This window comes from Rhagoletis pomonella, unplaced genomic scaffold (genome assembly GCF_013731165.1).
Source record: "Rhagoletis pomonella isolate Grant_MI unplaced genomic scaffold, Rhpom_1.0 Rhpom_scaffold_02343, whole genome shotgun sequence".
NCBI lineage: Eukaryota > Metazoa > Arthropoda > Insecta > Diptera > Tephritidae > Rhagoletis > Rhagoletis pomonella.
This window is the reverse complement of record NW_023460897.1, coordinates 7,560-16,166: the sequence shown is the minus strand read 5'-3', so window position 1 is coordinate 16,166 and position 8,607 is coordinate 7,560. Positions and strand designations below refer to the sequence as shown.

Sequence of the window (8,607 nt, the reverse complement as noted above, 5' to 3'; positions counted from 1 at the left end):
GCGTAGGCGGCCTTCGGCCGCGCTTAGGGATTATAACCCTTACTAAGTAGAATTCTCCTTTCTGTGTTGCCGGAAAAGGGGACCGGAAGTATTTTTGCGCAGAACTTCTTTCTGCGTAGGTGGCTTCGGCCGCGCTTAGGGATTATAACCCTTACTAAGTAGAATTCTCCTTTCTGTGTTGCCGCAAAAGGGGACCGGAAGTATTTTTGCGCAGAACTTCTTTCTGCGTAGGCGGCCTTCGGCCGCACTTAGGGATTATAACCCTTACTAAGTAGAATTCTCCTTTCTGTGTTACCGGAAAAGGGGGCCGGAAGTATTTTTGCGCAGAACTTCTTTCTGCGTAGGCGGCCTTCGGCCGCGCTTAGGGATTATAACCCTTACTAAGTAGAATTCTCCTTTCTGTGTTGCCGGAAAAGAAGGGCGGAAGTATTTTTGCGCAGAACTTCTCTCTGCGTAGGCGGCCTTCGGCCGCGCTTAGGGATTATAACCCTTACTAAGTAGAATTCTCCTTTCTGTGTTGCCGGAAAAGGGGGCCGGAAGTACTTTTGCGCAGAACTTCTTTCTGCGTAGGCGGCCTTCGGCCGCGCTTAGGGATTATAACCCTTACTAAGTAGAATTCTCCTTTCTGTATTGCCGGAAATGAAGGGCGGACGTATTTTTGCGCAGAACTTTCCTCTGCGTAGGCGGCTTTCAGCCGCGCTTAGGGATTAAAACCCTTACTAAGTAGAAGTAAATAATTCATATTGGAAAAAACGAAATTATCCATATGCACACTTTCGTTAGAAAACCGAAATAATGCATATAACAAAAACCGAAATAAAGCATACATGCACAGTTTCGGATGAAAACCGAAATAATGCATATGTGAAAGACGAAGGTATGCATACATGCACAGTTTCGGTTGAAAACCGAAATAATGCATATAACAAAAACCGAAATAATGCATGCGTGCACAGTTTCGGTTGAAAACCGAAATAATGCATATGAAAAACCCGAAATAATGCATACATGCACAGTTTCGGTTGAAAACCGAAATAATGCATATGAGAAAATACCGAAATTATGCATATGCATACTTTCGTTTTAAAAGCGAAATAATGCATATGAAAAAAAACGAAGTAATGCATACATGCACAGTTTCGGTTTAAAACCGAAATAATGCATATGGTAAAAACCGAAATAAAGCATACATGCACAGTTTCGGTTGAAACCGAAATAATGTCTAAATGCACAGTTTCCATATGCGCAATTTCGGTGCCCCAACGTGACATAGAGCTAGTTTAATTTTTCGTATTTTAGTTTAGTCTTTATACATGTATTTTACTGATACACATATATATGTATGTTTATTTGCGCGTTAACCGTGGTATTTCGCGATATTCTTTATGTTAGCATAAGTTTCCTTCTGTTGCTGCTTTTTTTTCCGTCAGTAAAAGAACCCAACAAGGTAGATAATCATTAATCTGAGCGGAGAACATCCGGCTCCCGGAAACACCTGTATACCGACAAAAAAAAGAGCTCTTTTTGGTAGGGTGATAGGTTTACCGTGTCTTTTTGTTAAGTTCTATGGACTGTAATATACTTGTTTGGTCCCTTTTTTTTGATGGTGGCGATACATATAAATAATTTTTGATGTTGATATTTTCTTTGTGAATTTTTATAACTTTTGTTTAAATTTCTTATTTATTGTTTAAATTTACACAATTAGTTCCATGTTAGTCAATAAAATTTCTCTTGTATATTCGAAATTGAAAAAAAATTTAATATGAGGGACTAATTTATTTCGGAGGGAGGGGAAGATGACAAAAGGGTGAGTTAGTGGGCAATTGGAGTAGAACAACAGGGAGACCGCGAGACGACGTCTGAAATGAGCGGTCCATGGACGGGTGGGCTTCCTATTGACAAAAGCATGTGGATGAACGACGCGTAACTTCCAGTCTGCTTCATTGTGGCAAGGGTTGAGAACCACGGCCACACAATTTCAGAGCTAGCTAGGGCCGCCACAATGATAGCGACACACAAGGGGCGGTAACGTGTACGTGACAATGTGTAAATTATTGTTTTAGTTCAAAATAGTTTTATTATTTTTTATTTTTTTGCCATACCTACTTGAATTTGCGCAATAAGAAAATCAATTTTCGCGAAACAATCGATGAAAATATCGGCAGTGTTGCCTGTTGAACTTTTTTTACGAAGACAATATTTCTCCTTGTATTTTAGTAGTAGTTTCTACAAATCAAAAAAGAAAGCAACACAGGCTAAAGCAGAATGTGGGAGCGAGACAACTGCCAGGTTATCCAACCTTGTATTATTTAATCATGAATACACTCGAAGAAAAAAATATAGTATCATTCGATCATCAGTTTTGTATGTGCTTGGGAAAAGAGTAACCACTTCTCCGGGCGTGTGCACACACATGGGCGCATTTCCCTTACAGTTGTTGTTGTTGTTGTAGCGGCCTTACAGTATGTTCACTCGCTTAAACATGTCATCTAGTTGGTGAAGTACAAGTGAATTTAGCGATGAAACTATTGGAAAAATAATTAGTGATTTTCCTGGTCACTATTTTAACTTCTAAATACTTGATAAATTAGTGAATAGATGGCAGCGAAATATCCAAAAATACATGAACCCAAATTAAAAAATACAATTTTATTTTGTTTATGCTTTCCAGAGCTTCCGAGCTCAGAAAATTCTTCTAATTTTTTATTGGGGTCTGAATTTTCGTCGCTAATCAAATTCCAAATTCCTCAGCGCCGTTTCCTTCTTCTGCCTCCATTCCTATGTTCTGCTGGAGTTCCACGTCGGCGTTGTATTTCAGCACTGTAGTTATTGCCAAAGAACGTAGATAACAAGAAGGGACAACTCGTTATAATTGTGGCGAAAGGGCGCAACAGGGGCGTGCCTTCTCTTTTCATCCAATCAAAAAATGCACTAGGGCAAAAGAGAAGGCACGCCCCTGTTGGGCACTTTCGCTACAAAAATAACGAGTTGTCCCTTCTTGTTATCTACGTTCTTTGTTATTGCCTCCTAAACGCACTGACCTCAAATTTTTTCTGTTCTATCCACATAGAGGAAAAAAGGTTTTTTTGCTAAATTTTTTATATACAAATTAAATACACTGATTTTTATTAATCGTTTCTTTAAATTCACGGACTTCTTTTATATTTTGCACCACAGCTAACAATGAATAGTGATAGAACGATACGAGTACCGAGTACAGAATATCGATACTTTTCATGAGTACCGAGTAGTATCAAGAACTCGATACTTTTTCACAAGTACTGAGTAAATATCGCGAATGCCGAAAAGTATCGACGAGTTAAGAACTTTTCTAAGTAAATTTTTTTTAATTACCCAATAAATATTATGGCGAACGTTCGAATATTAACTTCAATATCCAATATGAATGTTATGAAAACGAACATAAAGCTCATTTACTTCAGTATTTTCATAACTCCAAAACCGAAAACCCGAAAAATACGCCTTTAAAGTTTTTAATTCACATAACGTCACCCTCATGCCAGAAGCATGAATGTGCAAATTTATCAGTTTTGAGTTATTGGGTTGACTTGGTTAATCTTTGGATTTTCTATGTTATACCAAAACCCAGAATAACATGCGCACACGGAAAGTAAATATTTTAGCATTTCAATTGAATAAGTGTAGAGCTAATTGTCGAAAAAAAAATATTTACTTGATTTCCCAAAATGTTAATTTTGACACATTCATGTTTATGGCATACGGGCGACGATATGTATACTCCCATACTAATAGATAATTAATACATATTTAGTTCTAGTGAGCTCCTGGTAATTAACACAGTTATGAAATTTTTACACAACCTAGAAGAAAATGTAGCGGTCATTTCAACATTGGCTTCAGGTAAAAATGTTTGAATAATTAAAAAACGAACATCTTGCCTCCCCTTTGATAATGAATGGTGGAAGAGATAATCTTCCGGCTCGACAACTTGGCCACTCTCCAGCATAAGGCAGCCATCGTTAACCCATGTATTCTACCTTCGTTGTGAAATCCAGCCCATTCTTGAAGGAAATTTTTATAAAAGAGAGCTTATCTTTTCAATACAGAATGGGCTTCACCATATTTGCTTCTCGTCTTCTACATTTACATTTCATTTTCAAAGTAAAGTTATATATAAATACATGTACGCGTCAAACAATAACCCTAAACAATAAAATATTCGCATTTAAAAACTTGGAAATAGGCTTTTTGCTATAAACAATTAATTTACGCTTGTAAAACTAATTTATCGGAAGTTTATTCCAAAAATTCCTTTAGATCAGATTAAAACTAAATACTAAGAGCAGTGACTATTCAATTTACAAATAGGAAGAGACGAAAAAAGCAAAACAATCTGATTTCTGTTTACTTTTTACGTTTGCTTTGAGAATACTTGGAAGTACGAGCATTATCGATACTTTTTTGCAAATATGAGTACTGACATCGATACTTTTTTAGAGTATTCTATATGAGTACTAGTATCGATACTTTTCTAAAAAGTTCTATCACTAACAATGAAGTAAAATTTTCTTTGATGTATGTATAGTATAACCAATAGTCAGTACTAATTTGTACTGGAACCTGCAAATTTTTACTGGAAAAGTGTATGATAACCCAAAAAATTTACAAGAGGGCACTGAATTTACAGCGTAATAACACGGGAGAGCTGCAAATTCTTGCTAGTGAAATTTTTACTAGTATAAATTAGCTAGCAGAAGAAGAAGAAGAATAAATGTCAAAAGCCGCCATTTGTTGATTTGGTTTAGCACAAACAAAAGTAAAATGAGTGGAAATCAAAATATTAATGATGTACTAGACTGTGTAAGTGCTTGTGTGAAAAGCAAAGAGTTTAAAACTGATTTATAAATAGTAAAATGTTTACAGCATAATATCAAAAGGGTGCAACAACTATTCACTTGCAAGTTTTTACTAGTTTTGCGTTCAGTAACTTTTTCTGCTAGTTTTCTCTTCTTGTAAATTTTACGCTCTATTTTGCTTTTACGCTCTGGCTACAATGTTTTACTGGAGAAGTTACTATACAAACCTTATGTATGTACACATGTATTTGAGCGTACAATCGATAGTTTCCTTTCAATAGTTCTGATCCAGTACTCCATGAACTTACAGGATTTTACACGAACTTGCAGGAAGTTGCAGGAAAAATGTTCCCGTACTCCAAAATCCTGTAAATGAGAGCGACTTTTGGAGAGTTGTGTAGAGAATGAAGGTGCAAGATTTTACCCGAACTTTTTCTTCTGGTAAAATCATGAAAAGTGTCAAGCAATCTCTGGTTGACGTTTTTACAGGAAAAATGGATTTTTTGTTGTCGTACTTTTTGTTGTTACTCACTTTTTACTCTCACTTCAGAGAGTAATTTTGCTGTTTGACAGTTTTACAGGATTTTTCACGAAAAGTATTGGATCCGAGCTAATATTGCCAGCCGTTTTTTGCAGGGTAGTTACTTATTGGCAGCTAATTGTTTCAGTTTTTATAAGGCTAATGTTGATGGAATTAGGGGTTTAATTGCTGAAATGCTCTTAATTAACTAATTGGATGCTTGCTTGAACATAGTACTCTACCGAATTTCACATCAGCGCAATTTTGTGTTTTATCGGTCTTGATAACAGACGATAGTATCGATGGTTTTAAAACATCGATAGTATATTTTGCTAACAGGCTAACCTAATATTCACGCACGCCGCCAATTTACTGTCAAAAATTTCTCATGCACATACAACTTGTATGGGACCAACCGAAATTGAACGGCGTGCGTATGAAGCTAACTCAATTTCCAATTTTTGTTCTGCGTGACATTTTTATTTGCCGTTTCGCTCAATGAAATCAAATGCAAACGCACGCAAGCCAATTTCGGGTGACGCAAAAAAACAAATTCGACGGCGTGCGTACCAAAACGCAAGCCGCGAATATTAGGTTAGCCTGTAACACAAACCATCAATGTATCGTTATACGGTTGACAAACGGGCTCGATTATTTGCATAAACAGCCTTTATTTGCTTTGACTCGTGCATTTTCCTCTTTAAAATGCGCATAAGCAGCCGAACAAATGCACGAAATTTTTGGGAATTAACTCGGATCCGGGCAGTTTTCGTTGACAACACTGGTCAGCTGTTGTCTTTTGTACAAGTAAACAAACAAAGCGCGTCCGCGGTAGCCGAGTGGTAAGAGTTACGGGCTACAAGCCTGTAGCTGCCAGGTTCGATCCTCGGTTAGAGCGATTGCGAAATTTTTGTTTGTTTTTATTATTTATTTTATATATTTTTTATTTTATTTGATCTATATATTTAATTTTACTTTATTTTGTTTTCATTTGCTTTATTTTATATCACTTTTTTTATTTTACTATCAGTTAATTTAAATTTTTAGAGTTGAATTTTAATAAAAAGTCAACAACAACTAACTGAAAGCAACGTAAAAAAAAATATAGAACTTATAAAAAAAGAATGAAAAAAAAAATAAAAAAAAAATGAAAATTTAATTGGCCGTGGGACTCGAACCCACGACCTTGCGGCTCGTTTATCCGCATAACTGTCGTCTGTGAGGTCAAAATTATTATGCGCATATGTATGCCAGATTATATGTATAAGCTTTGCCGTCTGTCACAGCTTTTAGTGTAGTCGATATTTTTCCACCTCTATTGGAAACATCGATGTTTCCGATGCATCGGTAGGGACACGATATCGAACCGAAAGTATCGATAAGGTACTCATTTAAATTATCCTGTAAAAATATCGGCTACCAAATTAATATCGGAATAAAAAGACTCGATATTCCAAATATCGATACCAAAATCCAAAAAATTTATCTGAATATAGGTTTCGCATGTAGGCCGCTGGGGTGTAGTGGTTAGAAGTGCGCAACTCTTGAAAATGAAAAACAGCTTCCCATAAAATACAATCGCCGTTCAGAGTCGACATAAAACTGTAGGCACCCCCTTTGTGCCACAACATTAAGGCCCACGCGACAAATCGGAGGAGAAGTTCGGCCAAATACTAACATTTTGTGTAAGCGCCGGACTTTATTATTATTACAACACGTAGAGATTGAGGTGTTGCCTTAAACATTAATTACCGTTTAAAAATGTTCGTATTAAAATCAAGTGAAAAGTCTTAACCAATTAGATTTTTCCATGATACATACACAATGTACATATAATGGAAATATTCAATTCAAATACTCCCATACTAAAATTAAGCATTTTTCACTACACGAATGGCGTTTTGCACGTCTCGGATGCTTAAATTCATACATATGTATTTAAGAAGGTATATGTATACAAAGCATGCACAGCGGTGACAACACACATACACATACATGGTATGGCATAATGCACTAATCGCGCGCTGTGATGTTGATTCAAACTCAACATTTGAAAACACCTTTACATGTATGGCTGTAGCTGAGTGCGCAAAGACGCTTGATACAATTAGTTGCGGCCAAGAGGGTCCGGGTTCAGTTCCCATCAGACGGAACATAAAATTAATTTTTTTTCTTCTTAATTACGAAAAGCATCTGTGCACTTCACAACCACATATTTTATAACGTATATACTCAAATTTAAAACGAGTTGGGTTGGTGCTCTTTCATATGCGTATTTTTTTCAATTTAGCACGTTTTTTTTAATTCCAAAATTTTTTCCCCTCATTGTTGGAATGTGAGTTTATGACATTCGATACGATACTAGGGTTCTGGTACTCGATTCCAAAAAATATCGTCTTAAAACTATCGAGTAGAAAATATCGGTATCGAATGCCAAAAGTATCGATATGGTATCGTATCGTATCGAAGTTCGTGTTCCTATGCATCGGTTAACATCGCGCATCCCATGAACGAAAGACACAAGATCACGCCTTAAGGAAAGAAAGAAAAAAGTTATTTTCTAGCTGTTGAAATCTCGACGCCATCTTTGTTGTAAGAAGTAAACAACGAAGAGAACAAAAAAAAACGCGTAATTGTTGAACGCATGAATAATCATTTTTATTATGCAAATTCTCCTATAAATCATGTCGTTGTGTTAAATTATTCTTTACCTTATGTGTGCACACGTTGTCACAAGCGAAAATTAAGAAAATTGCAGTAAAAAGCCACCACCAAATTGTAAACAACGAACAAATGTAAACAAACGGCTTATGTCAAAATCGTCCTACTTTTTTCATAAGTGCGATTATAACGGGCCACTCTTCTGCTGTCGTGATCTTGTCTTTTTGATTCATGGCGCATCCTAATTTCAGCCATTCGCATTTCAACCAGTTCTGATAAAATTAAATCCATCTAATTTATACTATCTCGTGAACTAAACAATTCGTGCTTTATTAACTAAAGTGCGCATTTGTGAAATTCGTGAGGAACTATAAGTTAGGAATAAAACCGGAATATAGCAAAGTCTATATGTATAAGTGCTATATATTTCCGAAATAATAATTGGGTTTAAATCTATTTGTAGCTTTTGACGCAGTATTAAAAGAAACAAATATTTCGGCTAACTTCTTGAATGCGAATTCATAAAAATTACCATATTTGTTTTGTGTTATTGTGGACTTTTGAAGTATTGAATCATCATTCATC

At 36.0% G+C, this 8,607-nt stretch overlaps 1 long non-coding RNA gene across 1 annotated transcript; it reads right to left on the bottom strand.

Moving 5' to 3' along the window:
• Positions 1-1,715: 1,715 nt before the first annotated feature.
• Positions 1,716-3,172, bottom strand: LOC118753311. The gene is made up of 3 exons (XR_004994795.1): positions 3,045-3,172; positions 2,583-2,823; positions 1,716-2,528 (listed from the first exon to the last, which is right to left on the bottom strand). It is a non-coding gene; the product is annotated as an uncharacterized LOC118753311 (long non-coding RNA).
• Positions 3,173-8,607: the final 5,435 nt, after the last annotated feature.